This window comes from Lonchura striata, chromosome 3, assembly GCF_046129695.1.
Source record: "Lonchura striata isolate bLonStr1 chromosome 3, bLonStr1.mat, whole genome shotgun sequence".
NCBI lineage: Eukaryota > Metazoa > Chordata > Aves > Passeriformes > Estrildidae > Lonchura > Lonchura striata.
The window spans coordinates 109298798-109314450 of NC_134605.1; the positions used below are offsets into that span (position 1 = coordinate 109298798).

General features: G+C 39.8%; 1 long non-coding RNA gene across 1 annotated transcript in view; it reads left to right on the forward strand.

Moving 5' to 3' along the window:
• LOC110468948 (uncharacterized) overlaps nucleotides 1-14603 on the forward strand; it is a 77143-nt gene extending 62540 nt beyond the window's left edge. The window contains exon 2 of the long non-coding RNA XR_013339626.1: nucleotides 14306-14603. This is a non-coding gene — a long non-coding RNA (uncharacterized LOC110468948). The remainder of the gene's footprint in view (nucleotides 1-14305) is intronic.
• The last annotated feature ends 1050 nt before the right edge of the window (nucleotides 14604-15653 follow it).

Below are 15653 nucleotides of genomic sequence, written 5' to 3' on the forward strand. Positions count from 1 at the left end.
TGCATAGCTTTCCTTATAACAGAGTCTATCAAAGCATGTTGGGCCCAGACAATTTCCAAAAAAAATCAAGTTAAGGTCCTGATGCCAAATCCTGTTATTGCCAGAGACATTCTTCAGTAACAATGTGGTCAATGACCATTCCCCCCCACCAAAGATTTCAGCATCTAAATAACTGCATCCCTTCTCTGTCCCACTTGGGACATTCAGAGAAATTGTTAGACTGCTTTTTCTGACTTAATTGCCAGAGTAAAACAATGAATTTACACCGAAGGCCAGATCAGCTGAAGCCTCTGCTGGGTCTATTTGCATCAGGATGCCATGTCCTGAAAGGTGTGAAAGGCAAAGTGAGGACCCAGCGCCGAGCACCTTGTGAGGGCAGGCTTTTGTCAGCAGAGATCTCCATCAGCACCAGGCACTGCTCTAACAGAGTAATTGATTATTTCCCAAAGGCCTCTGCACCATCAGCTCTGATTCACATAAAACCAGTGCCTCCTTTCATGCATCCACGAGAGCTCCAGTGGCTGCAGGGGAAGGAGGTAATCGGAGTGGCAGGGAATGCCCTGTTCTCAATGGATGGGCAATTGCCCCATGGCCAGGCAGAAGTGGAAGGTGGATTTATGCACAGGCACATATTGTTCAAGTGGCCCCTGCCTCTGAACACGCTGTCTGCACTCGAAGGGCTCCAGCTTGAGTGTTGCAGGTCCTTAATCTGATCAGTGTCTAAGCACAGAGCTTTCAGCTGGAGTTTGGCTCACTGCACACAGGCCATTGGAAAGCATTTTTAGCTCACAGTTCCTGAACTGGTTATTGGAAAACTCCAAGGACATAAATAAAAGAGTAGAATTTTCCCTTAATCATTAAAATCGAGGCACAGCGTGTGTATGTATATATGTATATTTCTTTTTTGCTTTACTGTTGAAAGCTTTCAGAGATCTGGAGCTCCATCCTTTCTCCCCATCTTTGAGTATTACTTTGTGCTCAGATCTCTCACATCTCATGCTTTGGGGATGCTCTGTATTTGTTTGGTCCTATAGAATTACACCTCAGTTTTCAACTACTTCTTCCACTCTATGACCTTCCTGGCACTGTTTTTGTTTAGACAAAAGCCAGTGGAATGTGAAAAATGGGCTGGAGACAGTGGTGGTCAAGTAGCCAGAGAGTGCAAGTTAATGGAAACCTTCACTTTTCAATCTATGGGGACTTAATGATCTTGGAGAACTTTTCCAACCTAAATGATTCCATTCTATGACCTCATGACCACTTCCTGCTCTGCCAGCTGAGTGTTGTGAGCTGGTTAACCAATACAGTGATGGTCATGCAGATATGCTGGACACAGCTCCAGGGTGTTTAATGGCACTTGAAATTCCAACTGCTGACCTGCTGCTCCAGAAGAGAATGGGTATCTGTAACCCCATTTCACACTTGGTCATTCTTCTAGGTGACCTGGATGTTCTGAGGGCTCTCAAGTAGCACTGGACCCCACTGTACAAGGATGGGTGGGCTCACTTAGTCTATTTTTTCCCCCCTTATTGTATAGTTATTTTTGTATTGTAAGCCCCTGGACTTTGTGCAAGTTTGTAGCTGATCAGTTCAGAGGACTATTCAATTCTGCATTTTCCTGGAAGGAACAAAAATACACCCAAATTCAATCACAATTTTTTAATAGTTTCATTGAAATAGAGCTTTAGAAAAGACGAAACATTAAATGACTTGGCATAGACTTTTCTTTTTCAAGTTAAATGTTTGAACTTTCCACTTCAGAAGGATTTTTTATTTTAAAATCAGCTTACATTTTTAAAGGGAATAATAAAGAAGTGATAAATTAGACCAAGATACTTTGCTATTTCAGCCCTTACTGACAGGAGCCATGATCCTACAAGCAGGTATACACAATTTAAGGCTAAGGACTCTCTCCAGCTTTTCCTCTCTGCTTGGGTGCTGAGAATAACACAGGTATATTTTTTTGCAGGATGGAGGCCCAGCTGAGTTATATTTGATATTCTGTATTTGGAAGCAATGAGTGTATGAATAATACATCTGAATGGGCCTGAAGATTTAATGACATGACAGGAGGGGTGCAGAGTACTGCGAAGCAAATAGAAGATTTCCAGTAACTTAAAGGAAATTTAGAGTTAAATAATGGCATATGAGGGTCCAGATAGTGATCAGTAACTCTTGATATTTTGGCAAAACCAAATTCTATGAGGCTACATGGATGGGAATTCAAAAGTAAGTGCTTTGCTCACATAGCTAGTGCAATGCACCTGAACAGAGAACATCAGAGAACATCAGAGACAAAGTATGTTTGTTGGAAGAAAAGTTCTCTGCATCTGGGCTTTGTTTTCTGCTGTAAAAACCCACACATGTAATGAGATTATCCAATCTAAACTTCTCCTCATGCCACTTGAGGCCATTTCCTCTTGTCCTGTCACTTGGTACCTGGAAGAAGAGATCAATTCCCACCTGAATCCACCCTCCTGTCAGGGAGTTGTGCAGAGCCAGAATATCCCCCTGAGCCTCCTTTTCTCCAGGCTGGGCCCCCCCAGCTCCCTCAGCTGCTCCTCCTCAGACCTGAGCTCCAGCCCCTTCCCCAGCTCCGTTCCCTTCCCTGGACACGCTCCAGCCCCTCAATGTCCCTTCTGAACTGAGGGGCCAGAACTGGGCACAGCCCTCGAGGTGACCCCAGCAGTGCCCAGCACAGGGGACAGTCCCTGCCTGGTCCTGCTGCCACACCATGGCTGGCACAGCCCAGGTGCCTTTGTCCTTGCTGCCCACCCGGGCACACCCGGCTCATGTTCAGCTGTTGTCACCAGCACTTCTGGGTCCTTCTCCAGCTTTCCAGGCACTCTGTCCCAGCCTGCAGCACTGTTGGGACTGATGCGACCCAAGCATAGGAACCGGCACTTGGCCTTGATGAACTTCATGAAATTTGCAGTCAATAAAATGAAGCCATAGACAACACTGATTTTCTGTTTCAGCTTGGGAAACTGAGCTTCCCAGGATCTTGTAGGGTCAGGTACTGCATCAGCCCAGAGCAAAACCTGCAGGAGGGGTTACAGCCCAAGGAGGGTGTATGTTTATGTGAGCATTATTGAACATGATGGGGTCTCAAGAAGCATGGTTTTGGCAAGAGCTCTTTTGCAGAGTTTGCAGGTGCTGACTTTTTCCATGTTGCACAATACTTTTTTTTCCACACCGTGATTTCAATGGAGCAGCTCACCAAAAAAAAAAAAAAAAAAAAAAAAAAAAAGAAAAAGAAAGAAAAAAATGTAACTGGATAAGAGCAAATAGGTCAGACCTGAACCCTTTGAAGGTTTCTAGAGCTTGTGCTATTGACAGTTTCTTTCTTGAATTTGCTTTGTCTTTGTGCCTGGTGAGTATCTGACTGCTGTTTTAGGGACTACTAGCATATTCTACTGAGCACTAAATTTTACAGTACCCCTACAGTAAGCTTAATACCTTTTATCTTGAATACTGTAGTGCATGTACCTTTATTTATAATGCATTGTACAGCCTGTGATGCTCACTAGTGCTGTGTTTTTACCATTAGCACTCCAGGAAATGAAAGCACTGTAGCTTACATTAGGACAGGGGCAATTCATGGCAGTCATATTTGTCAGGGCAGCTTTCATTTAAATTAAAGCCTGAAGTGGTCTACAGGAATAGGGAATAAACAGCTACTAGGCCAAAATACTAGAAAAAACTCAAACTGAGAAATAAAAGCCCACAGAAGGTCATAATTTTGCTTTTCAGTTCATTTTTGAGATGCACAGTGGAACAGAGGTGGAAGGCTATGAAGAGTCAGGAACTAGTGACTGGAAGAAGAGACCTCTGCTACCTGATGGTATTAAGAATGGAGAGAAAATGTAGAAAAGAGCAGAAAGAACAAAACCTGAAAAAGAAAGGCTTAGAGAGTGAAAAACATAAACTAATTCAAATTTAGGAGCACAGCTGTTGCCTAATTTAGTATTACAGCACTCTGAAGTTCTTGCCGTGAGTTCAAGGTGAAGTTGAGGTTTCTGCCATCAGCATTTTGGCTCCATTTCCTCTTCAGATGGTGAAAAAGCCTCTAAAAAGGAGCCATTGCTCTTGACTCATAGTGGGGTTGAAGTGAGAGGACCAACTGAGTGAAACAAAGCTCCTGAGGGATAGGAGAAAAATATCTACTGAGGCCAAAAGTGAGATGGAGGAAAGGAATAAATGCATGTGGAGAGTGGAGGCAGCTCCATCATATCCTGTGACACCTGTGGTGCATCACGACAGGGCTGTTGGCTGGTTTTGGCTGGGGTAAAGTCCTTCACAGTAGCTGGGGCTGTGTTTGGGTTTTGTGCTGTCAATCGTGTTGATAAGTCTGGCAATAGTGTTGATTTTTGCTGTTGCAAAACAGGGCTTACAGAGGGTCAGGGTCTTTCTGTTCCTCTGTCCCTCACCAGAAAGGAGGCTGGGGGTGCAGAAGAAGTTGGAAGGGGGCAGAGATTACTCCAATGGGCCAAAGGGCTATTCCAGAACAGATGGTGTCATGGTTGGCAATAAAAGCTACTGGGAAGAAGAAGGAAGGATGGGGAATGTTCAGCTTTATGGCATTTGTCTTCCCAAGCAGACATTACATGTAATGGAGTCTTGTTTCCCTGGACACCTCTTTGCTCATAGAAAGTGAGGAATGAACACCTGAACACAATGGCTGAACACCTCTCTGCTCATAGAAAGTCGGGAATGAATTTTTTATTTTGCTTTGCTTTTCCCCACAGATTTTATTTTACCTATAAGACTGTCTTTATTTTGTCCAGCAAGATGCTTTATTTTTACCTCTCTGATTCTTGCCCTCTTTGAACCAGGGGGAGGTGAGTGAGCAGCTTCCTATAGGGGTTAAACCACAACAGATGGTGAGACCTTGGATTCCAAAGTGGGCAGTGCAATGCAAGCCAGAATTTTCCACCTGGGGCTGAGTAGTTTGGAGCTGACCAACCCCACTGGAAGGTTTGTATCTGGACAGAGTTAAGAAAACTTTTATCATCTGAAGGAAGGCCCTGTACCCAATGTGCTACCTTTTTTTTTTAAATTTATTTTTGCATTAGAAGCCACACCTTTGGGAAGACCAGTTTTTGTTATCTACAAAACAGATTACAAGGAATACAGAGGTCCTGATCCCGCTGACAAAGCGTGTGCTGCTGATCAATGACAAACTCGTATTGACTGAAACACCATCAAGCCCAAAACATGAAAGCAAATCTGGAATGTTGTGATCTTTTTTTTTGTGTTTCCTGGCAATGAACTATGCTACAGTAGAAAAATGGGGTTGATTCTGCTTTCTCTTCCCAATGTGTAAAAGAGGAGTAATGCCATTGAGATCAATGGAGTTTGTGTGAGTAAGTGGAAAATCAGATTCAGGAGCTCTATCGAACCCAGCCCCACATCTTGTAGGAGCCTGCATTTCCCCTTCTTTCTCACAGGAGCTCTTTGTTTGTATTTTTCCCCTCTGTGTCTCTCTTTATTTTCTTTTCCTTTGAAGTCTTAAATCCTAGAAGTGACCAATCTTTTATCCATAATCTGCAGCATTCAAATTAAAGGGAATGGTCAATAGATTCTAGGATTTTCTGCACACTATGGCTAAATCCTAGTGGAGTCCCCTACGAGCTAAGAAAGCCAGGAGAAGAGTGTGAAGTTAATTTGATCTAATCAATGTGCCACATGCAATCATGTTGTGTTCATTACCAGTCAACAAATGAGAAAAAACCCTACATATATTTCTTATTTTTACTAAGCTGTTGTTTTATCAAGAGATGGGCTGGCCAAATATGCTCAGCAATCTCAGTAATTCCTGTTCTTGTTAATCATTGTGAAGCCTTGAAATTCCCAAGATTCCATAAATCTCGTGCTACTGAACACTTCTAAAATCCTCTTTGTGTTATTGCAGTAATAAATACAATCATTTTTCATAGCAATCCTGTCTATTGCTTTAAAGAAAATAGATAGAGTGTAAATAAGTGCATTTTCCTGTAGTAACATTAAACAAAAAGGTTAAGCTCCTACTGTCAGGAAAGATGTATTTGCAAGTGATTAGTTATATTTCTACCATAGTGCTTGTCTGTGTTCTTCTTTTGATGTTTAAACAAAGCTCTTGAACACACTGGGTTGTAGTCTCTGATGTTGATTTATAGGTAGGACTGCATTCCAAACACTGAACTCATAGGCAGGCATTAATAAAAAGGAGAGACTTTCTTCCTGCTGGTTAATATGTGACTAAGCTCTCCTGTTTTAGGCCTCAATCTGTCAAGAACAGGTGTATAATAGGGGAGTCCTTGAGGCGCAAAGACTGGAGCTATACACAAAGGGTTTTGTTCAGCTGCACTCAGGACAAATGTTGAAACACCAATTTACAAAATTGTTTTGACACAGAATTATTTTATGGCTATTATGACACAGACATAAAATTATTTAGGTTATCCGGGCCCGAGAGGATTGGTGGGAACTCCAGGTGGACCTAACTAAACTACTGTAGGTAATTGGGCAACACAATGGCAGATGAAATTCAACACAGACAAGCGGAAGACAAAATGTGTTGGGAGAAGAATTTAAGTGCTAAAAACCCAATAGACTTGAGGAAGGTCAGATTCTTGAAGAACTGATAAGAACTGAACAAATCTCACTCAAAACACCCAGTTCGGTGTTGATGGCAAATATGTAGAGAACAGGGATCAAAATATCTTTTCTTTTATATCTCATTTCCAGTTGCAAACAACTGCTTACATTTCAGAGGAAAGTAAATCATCAACAGCCAAGATATTGCCCCCAACAAAATTCTCTCACAACACATATCAGGATAAAATTGAGAAACATGATTGGAATTGCAAATATTGCCTAAATATAGACTGTGCTTTTCCTGAACATGCAAAAGACCTATCACCATGGATTTCTTCCAGGTACTTCAAGTGAGGCATTTGGATTCCTCCTGCTGCTGCTGCAGACACAGACCAAATAATTATTGCAACACCTAAATAAATGTATGGGTAAACAGAGGTCAAATTACACTTCAAAAAAAGCCAAAAGCCAAGTGCACCTGCACTGGTCAGGTGCCAGTGATCCACATCCTCTCAGTGCCAGGGAATTCCATCTTATTTAAATAAATTGTATTTATGTAAACTTCATCTTCCAGACACTGGATGTTGTTATGCCCTTGTTAGCAGGGATGACAGGCTCCCTGTAATCAAACATTTCTAAGTACCTTACACAGTGATCAACTCACCTCTCCACTCCCTCTTTGATAATCTGAGTTGAGCTCCTTAAGCCTGATATCGCAGAGCTTGTTTTCCAACCCAAGGATCAGTTTTGTGGCATTCCTTTGAACTCTGTGAAGTGCATCCCTCTTCTCCTGAAAATTAGCTATGCTCTCTTAAGGAAAGCAGTTTATGGTCACAACATTCCCCTGTCCAGCTTCAAATTTATTTGAAACATTTTTATAGAGGCAAAATTATATCAAGTCTTTTAGTGGTGTTTGGACTGAGTGTTTCTGTGCTCTAACAAAGCAAAATGTTTGCATATCCATCAAATACTTAAAATAATAGCACTTTAATACACTTTACTCCTACTTTTAAAATTTGGACTCAATGTTCTCAGAGGTCTTTCCAATCAGAATTATTCTGTGATTCTGTGATAGTTGACTATGTACCTGTTTGATGTCTCTGCTAGGGCTTCTATGAAAACAACATCATGTTCCTAAATCTGTTGCAACTAAATTTGAATAGAACCCTTAAGATTTTCAACTCTTTCTTTTTCTAAACCTTATTGCTGCCTTTTAACCCTCAGTGATTCAGCACTAGGTGGAACAAATCAGAGCAGATCACTTAGGGCTTGGAAACAGCCAAGCATCCATTGTATCACCCTTCTGCTGCAAAACTCTCTGAGGCTCACAGGCAGAGGGGAGAGTGCTCTGAGACCATCCACCCACACTGGGTTTCAGAAGCCTGGCCTTCTCCCTTCATATCCAAAATTATGGTGTTTCCTAAAATCTTGAATCTTCTACAACTTTATTCCTGAGCATACACTTATAAATGTGTATATATATACATATATGTGTATGCACCCATGTGTTTATTTATTTTTAACATTTATTTCTTTTTCTTTTGTCTGTATATACCCTGTCAGGCTTGTGATGCTGATCCTGAGCAAGAGCATCAGCAGGGACGGAATAAATATAATTCCTTTAGTTTCAACTGTGCTAAAGAAGGCTATGCAAGGTGAAAATCTTTAGTATTATCTTTACTTTTTAGTAGTGTAAGATTTTCTTAGTGATGGCAGAGCAATTAAGATCAGTGAGTCCATAGGTTGCAACTGTATTGTGATTTATACAGCTGAAAGAAAGTGTTCATTTAACTGAAAGTGAAGTAGTGTTGGGTTGTTTTCTCAGAAAATTATTCAAGTAGATTTTAAAAAGCCTAGGAAACATTGTCTTCAGTTCACTTTTTATGTCTGTGTGATACATCAGTGAGGGGAACAATTAGATGAATTCTGCCAGCGTGATTGGGATTTTGCTTGAACAAATGGGTATCAGGCGTTGCTCCAGAGATGTCAGCAGAGATAAAAAGCATCAAAACAACACACAAATTGAGCAGTGAAATTACTGCAAATGAAGAAACTAAAGTAAGGATCAGTATTGTTTTCATGAGAGTGAAATTTCTCTTTCCTGGTCTGAATTTTCCCTTCTGCAAATCATTTCATAACAAAACATAATTGTCAAAGCCCTTTAAGATAAAAAACAAACTGGAACAGAATATTACAGTCCCAGGCTCTCACTCATTCTGATATGGAACAGAAAGGAGATGATATCAAAACCATAACCACAGATCTAAGAGTATTAAATGTCCTTTTATACTGGCTTAAAATTTCCTTAAGCTCTGTGTTGGCTTAGTATAATACCTTCCCCCAAATATTTCTGTGTTTCCCAAATAATTCCATTGGGAATAATTTAGAAAAGGGTAATAGCTCAAAGAACATATAGACAAGAAAAGAGAAAAAGAATGCCAAACTTTATGGAAAAAGATTTAGCTCACTTAATTTTGTGCAGCATCTTGAGTGTTCTATGAACCAGAGGTTTTGACCACATTAAACTCCACAGTGTTTTCCCTGATGTTGAATATTTGGGATTGCAAAAAACCAAAACAACCAAATGAAAGAATTATTAAAGGAATTTGTGAACTGAATGAGTAGAGAAGGAAAATATTTTCCACCTTATTATGTGATTAACGCAACCCTCATATTGAAGTTGCTACAGAGTTTTTCACTACATCCAAAGGGCTTTAAAGCTCACCCAATAAGCAAAGTGATCCCTCTGATTTGCAGTGATTCCTGAGAAATCTGTTGTAGTGGAAGTTGTTCCTTCCCATGGCAGGGGGCTGGAATGAGATGATCTTTAGGTTCCCTTCCAACCCAAACCATTTGCTGATTCTGTGAACTTTAGCCAAAAATTAAATCTGTGAGCTGCAGTCAGAGTCTTGAATTGAAATAAAAGCTTCTGGAAAAATTAAAAGGAAAATAGAACAAACACAATCTGGGCCAGTCTAACAAAAAAATGAGGTGGATTTTTAAAGTATCTTTCAGCGCTAAAAAGTTTTCAATCACAAGTGAAATTGTAAAACTGATTTCAGTAACAACATAAACCTGTCCCCATTTTTATATATAATTGCCAGAAAGCTCAACATACAAAACACACAGCTGAATGCAGTCCTCGAGGTCCCTGTGTCTTGTGACTGCAATATCCCCTTTCTGTTATTAGAGTAGGTGGGGAGGTGACTTGGGATTTCTCAAAAGGGGACAAGAAATAGAACTGTGGGGGGAAAAAATAATAATAATAAGAAGAAATCAGGATGCCTTATTGAACAGCCAGAGTCATTTTATGTGGAGTTTTCCCCCTCCAGCAACCAAATGGAACCCAAACAAGACTATTTCTCTGAAAACTTGTTCCACCCACCATTCCCCAAGTATAATACATTGTAATAATATCATAAAACAGCCGAGGATGAAGAGTTTATTCTGATGGACTGCTCAACATCCTCAAAGAGTGGAAATTAATATACCTTAGAATCTCACAGCTGAAGCATTTTAATGCAAACTCGTGGTTTGCAGGGAATTGAAATACTTCACCTAAATAATTTATATATGTATCTGTGTATATTAAAAAAGTGGAGAAATGAAATTTCATAATAGCAATAAGTCTGGGGATGTTGTTATCAGGAGATAATCACATCCCGTGGGGGTTCTTTCACTCAGCTGCTCCTCCTTTCCCTTCTCTTCCACAGTCCTTGTCTCGCCCCTGAGGTATGATTTTCCTCCTGATAATTCTTATTGTGCCTCCGTGGTTAGTAATAATAATTAAAATAAAACACTTTATTCACAACTTCCCTGGGTGCTCGGCATATGATCCAACTCCCCGCCCACCCTCTGTTTTCTTTACCTCCACTATTTTATTAATTGCCTTGGAAAGAAGAATAAAAAATAAAAAATCCAGAGAGTGGGGTTCTGTTTTCTGACAGAAAATGCAGAAGGCTGTTGTGGCTGTATTGATCGGGCTGAGAGAGCGGCATTGCAAACAAGCAGAGCTCTCCTGAGAAATACACACTGAAGATCCATACATTCATTGACATTTTATAAGATGTCTAGACTTGCTAATCCACTATGAAAAATGCAAGCTTTGTAGTATAAGAGGGTGGAGAGGGGGCCGTGTCTCTTGCTCACAGGAGCAGCCCTCTTATGTACCAAATTACCAACAGTTTAACAAGGAGAGAAAGTGAGTCCAAATTAAGATTTATTTTCAATGGCTGGGACACCCTCTCTATTTCCCAGAATGCAGAGCTGCAATTAGCCTCAAGCCAGAAAAAGGTTCTGAAAGGTTGGTTGAGATGCTGGCTGGATTTTTTCTGTGTATGGGGAGGAGAAGAGAGCTGTAGCTGAAATTTTATAAAGTCTGAATATCTCTGTACTAAATGTTCCCTTCCAAAGTCAGACACTTTCCTGCTCCATCTATTCTCCTTTCACAGCAACTTTTTCCCCCTGCAGACTGGCAGAGGATAAAGTAGTAAATATGACAAGTTCTCAGTGCCCAGCCATCCCTTTCTACCAGCCTCCACGGAGACTTCTGTAGGCAAAGATGAAAATGGAGAGAGAGTTGGCAGAAACCACATCTAGAGGCAACGGCAGAAAATTTTGCACCCCAGAGATGGGAGGAAGAAGACAGCTCTAGGTCACCTCTGTGGCTTCTCATATTCACATTGTTGCAGTGATGCCGTAGAGAGATTCGAGCCTGGCTCAATTGCTCCAGCATCTTAGGGACCAAAACTGAATTTCTGCTGTCTGGCAGCTTGTTACCCTTGGAAAGAAACCCTCCTTGCCCCCTTTGCAACAGCTTCAGTAAAATTTGTCTGCCAATCTAAAATAAACATGTGGGTTTTTATCAAATTAGAGAGTGTTTCTTGTGTAAGGTGAAGGCAAGGGCAGGACATTGCTGTAGTTAAACTAGAGGTCTGTAACATCTATAAGGAAATTAGGTTACAACTAGTAGTTTGTCCTGAATACAAATGCAAGTGCAGTAATGTAGTGTGTTTTGTGTACACAGTTAGTGCTGTGGCAATACTACACCAGAGCAGTGAAGGTGTAGGAAACCATGTGGGGCTTTTTAATAGCTTGAAGTAGCATGACAACACTCAACAAAACTAAGTCACATACCCAGAAGTTCAACTACACAGAATCAATAGAACAGTTTGATTGGAAGGGATGTTTTAAAGATAATCTCATTCCAATGCCCTGCCATGAGCAGGGACACCTTCCACACCTCCCAAGTCTTATCCACCCTGGTCTTGGACACTTCCAGGGATGGGGCAGCCACAGCTTCTCTGAGCACCCTGTGCCAGGGCCTCACCACCCTCACAGGGAAAAAATTATTGACCAAGAACAATTTCTGTTAAAATTACCATACCTTAATTCTAAACCCCCTGTACAAACTCTGACTTCTTTACAGATGCTCTTAAAAACCTCTCTGAAGGTCTTTCACTGAGGAAAGAGAACTATACTGGATTCATGCAGTAAATTTTAGTCAACACTCACAGTGCATTTAGGACCTGTTGGAGAAAATACTCTTTGCCACACAGACAGAGATGGTCTGTAAGAGTTAAACTCCCCAGCAGTAGGAATGCCTTTGGTAAAAATACTGTTAGGCACAGAGCTTCAAATTTCAAAAGCTGAGAAAGGACTTCCTTCAACTGCATGGAACCAGCACTCTAGTACAGTGTAAATATATACATATATATGTTTGTATAAATATTATATATATATATATATTTATATAGATATATATACATGCCCCATAAACCAGTAGTATTATCTAATACCAATCATATTTTATATATATATATATATATATATATGTATGTATGTATTTATTTCTAGTAGACTAGTACATATACACCCTTCAGAAATGAAAGAACTCTTCCTTTTCCATTACTTGGACACTAAAACCAAAAATTATTTGAAGGTGGTCTACTGGTCTAGGGCAAGGCTAAAATTATTGATGCAAAAAAGACAGGATAAGGTATTATACTCAAACTCTATTGAAGTAAGAGTTTGACAACCCCAAGCTTTGCAGGGAGCCGCACAAAAACTTTATTATATGATCCAAATATGAAAGTCCAAACTTACAAAAGAGTTGGATTTTATCTCTGAGAAGCTACAGAAACCCCATCACAACTTATCAGGAAGTAAGGTTTTAATACTTTATGGAAAATATGATCTGTTCCAAAGGGTACATGGGACTCCAGAAGTGCCCATCTCATTGCTCCCGTAGGGCCATACAATAATCTTCCAAAACAGAAATAAATATATGTCCTGGCAAAATTTTGCAAAATTCCTTCATTATTATTTTCTTCTGCCTTTTTTTCAAATTATTAAACAGCATTGGAGACCATTACCTCCAATCGGGACATTTACTTTTTTAAAACTTAGGCTTGGTAACAGCAGAGGAGGTTTTGCCTGAAATCATGTTTCAATCTATGAGATAAATGTTTATGTCTGCTGTAGCAATTTCCACTGTTTAATATTGTAATTTTCTAGCTAGTATTAACTTTATAAAACCTTTAGGAGTAAAAAATCTCACTCAGTTTAGTAGTGATCTATTATAACCAATATTGAATAGATTTTCACCACTTCAATTGCCACAAAATAGGTGCTGAATCATGTTGGATGATAATGTTCAAGTGATGAGATAGAAACAAATAAAAATTCCTCTCCCATCCCTTGATTATTAATAGAAATTAGCAGTAAGCCAAACACATGTCAATTCTTAGGACTTCTTGGGCACCTAAGATTTTCTGATGAACTCAAAATGTTGATCATCTCAAAATACCCAAAACAAAAACAAAAAAAAAAAAAAAAACCAAACAAAAAAAAAAAAGAGCATGAATAATTTCTTGAAAATTGAAAATTAGTCTCACTTATGGTGTTTCAAGCTGGGAATTAAAAATATATATATAAAAAATATCATCAGGAAGTCCAACTAATAGTAAACGAGTCTGAAACGACAGATCTGAATACTTAAAAAAATCAAGATAAAATACTCTAGAGAATTCCTTAGTTATGGAACCACCCTTTAGCTATTTCTCAGTTCCACCTGCCTCAAGGAGCAAGTGAAACTAAGAAACCACTTTTTTTAATAATATTTTCTGGAAGCCAAGTAAAGTATTCCAGGAAGTTCAGCTCTGTGAGAAATTTGCAACTGCTTTCCTTTTTGATGTCCCTCCAGTGACAGGAAAGTCATTTGCCCCAGAGTGTGTATATAAATAAGAAAGAATAACCGTAAAAGAAGATATTTTTTTTCCTTTCACAGTTCCTATGGAAAAGGGCATTAGTCAAAAGAAGTAAAGTATGCTGGATCGTGACTCGTATTCATTACAGCTTCCTCAAAGCCAGCTTGAGTTCAAAACCACATATTTTTAAATTAATAGGTATGGGATCAATACTTTTTTTTCTTTTTCCAGGATTAGTGTCCTGGCTTCTGACAGAGGAAAAAAAAGTAAATCTTGGGTTTCTCAGTACAAAATCGAGAGTCTGTGACTTGCATATATAGTTAGCCTTGGAAACTGAGTTAAAACCTTTGTAATACAGCTTGGAGTTACATTGACTTCCACTGAGCTCTTGGCTAAAAAGGGGATCAAAATATGGCAATTCTGTTGTAGATGTACAAAGAAAACAGTGAACTTGACAAAGGATTTTTTTTCATCTAAATGCTGCAGTTAATTTGACTGATTCTTTGTTTTGTTTCTAGGCTCAGTCTCTAGATCATCAGTGCCACATATATGGTAATTCACTACAGGGCTTCCAAGCGGAGAAATAAAGATAATTAAGCCATAGAACCATTTAGGCTGCAAGGAATCTTGGATGATCATCTGGACCAGATTCTTCTTCAAAGAAGGAACATTTCTGAAGTTATATCAGGCTGTTAATTCCCATGCACTCCTCACATCCTGGTGCAGCTTAAAGGAATAAGAATTTGGCAGACTGGACTTGGAGATCTGAAATTTGCCTCTTCTATTTCCTACTGAAATAAAAATATTTTGCTACAAGTCAATGTTTCTTTCATCAGCCTTCTTTTCTCCCCTCCTCAAGGGTACTGATCATGGGTAAAGTTTTTTATGTGCAACGTGCTGTATAAAACATAAAACAAAAGTTCATTCCATTTACAGCACAGAACTTCAAATGACATTTCAGACTTCCCAGATTCCCCAATTCCATCTAAGATAAAAAAAAAATAATTCCAGCTATTATTGCCACTGTACCACAGGGTAGGGCAAGCATCACAGAATGATTTGGTTTGGAAGGGACCTGAAAGCTCATCTCATTCCACCACCCTGCCATGGGCAGGGACACCTTCCACTGTCCCAGGCTGCTCCAAACCCCATCCAGCCTGGCCTTGGACACTTCCAGGGATGGAGCAACCACAGCTTCTCTGGGCACCCTGTCCATGGACTCACCACCCTCACAGCAAAATTTTGTAATTTCATTCTCCTTAAGGCTTTCAGGATAAAGTCAGGACATAGATCCCTAAACACAGATTTTAAAGCAACCTATGAAAAAATAATACACCAATGACACCACCAGAAGAGAGTCACAAAGGCAAATTATATTAAAAGTCCAGGAAAAAGGTCCTGTCTAACTGTCTTTACTGATGAACAAATTGAGAGTACACCAAGGACTGACTGCTCTGACATTTGGTGCCATTTGAAAAGACCAAGGATGGATGAAATGCCAACAGAGTGGCATCTGTGATGCAGGACACAGATGAGTTTATTACCCTTCTGCACTGATGGGTGGAGGAGAAGTAGAACACTGTAAGGCATTTAGAATTTCATTAGAGGCGTTGATGTTTGAGAAACTTAACTGAGACTCCACATCTTTGCTTTGAAACTGTGAATGTAAATTCCTCTTATTTGGTTATACTGCCTCAGCAGCACCTTTCTGAGCTGCTTGTGAGAGATGAATATGAATGCATAGTAGCATGAAGTGTGTCACAAATAATGTTTTTCATCCAGATAGAAAAAGCAGAGAGAGAATAATGGCTCTTTTTTTCACCTTGCAATTATTTCTGAATGATAATAAAGCAAAAGAGAGCTAAC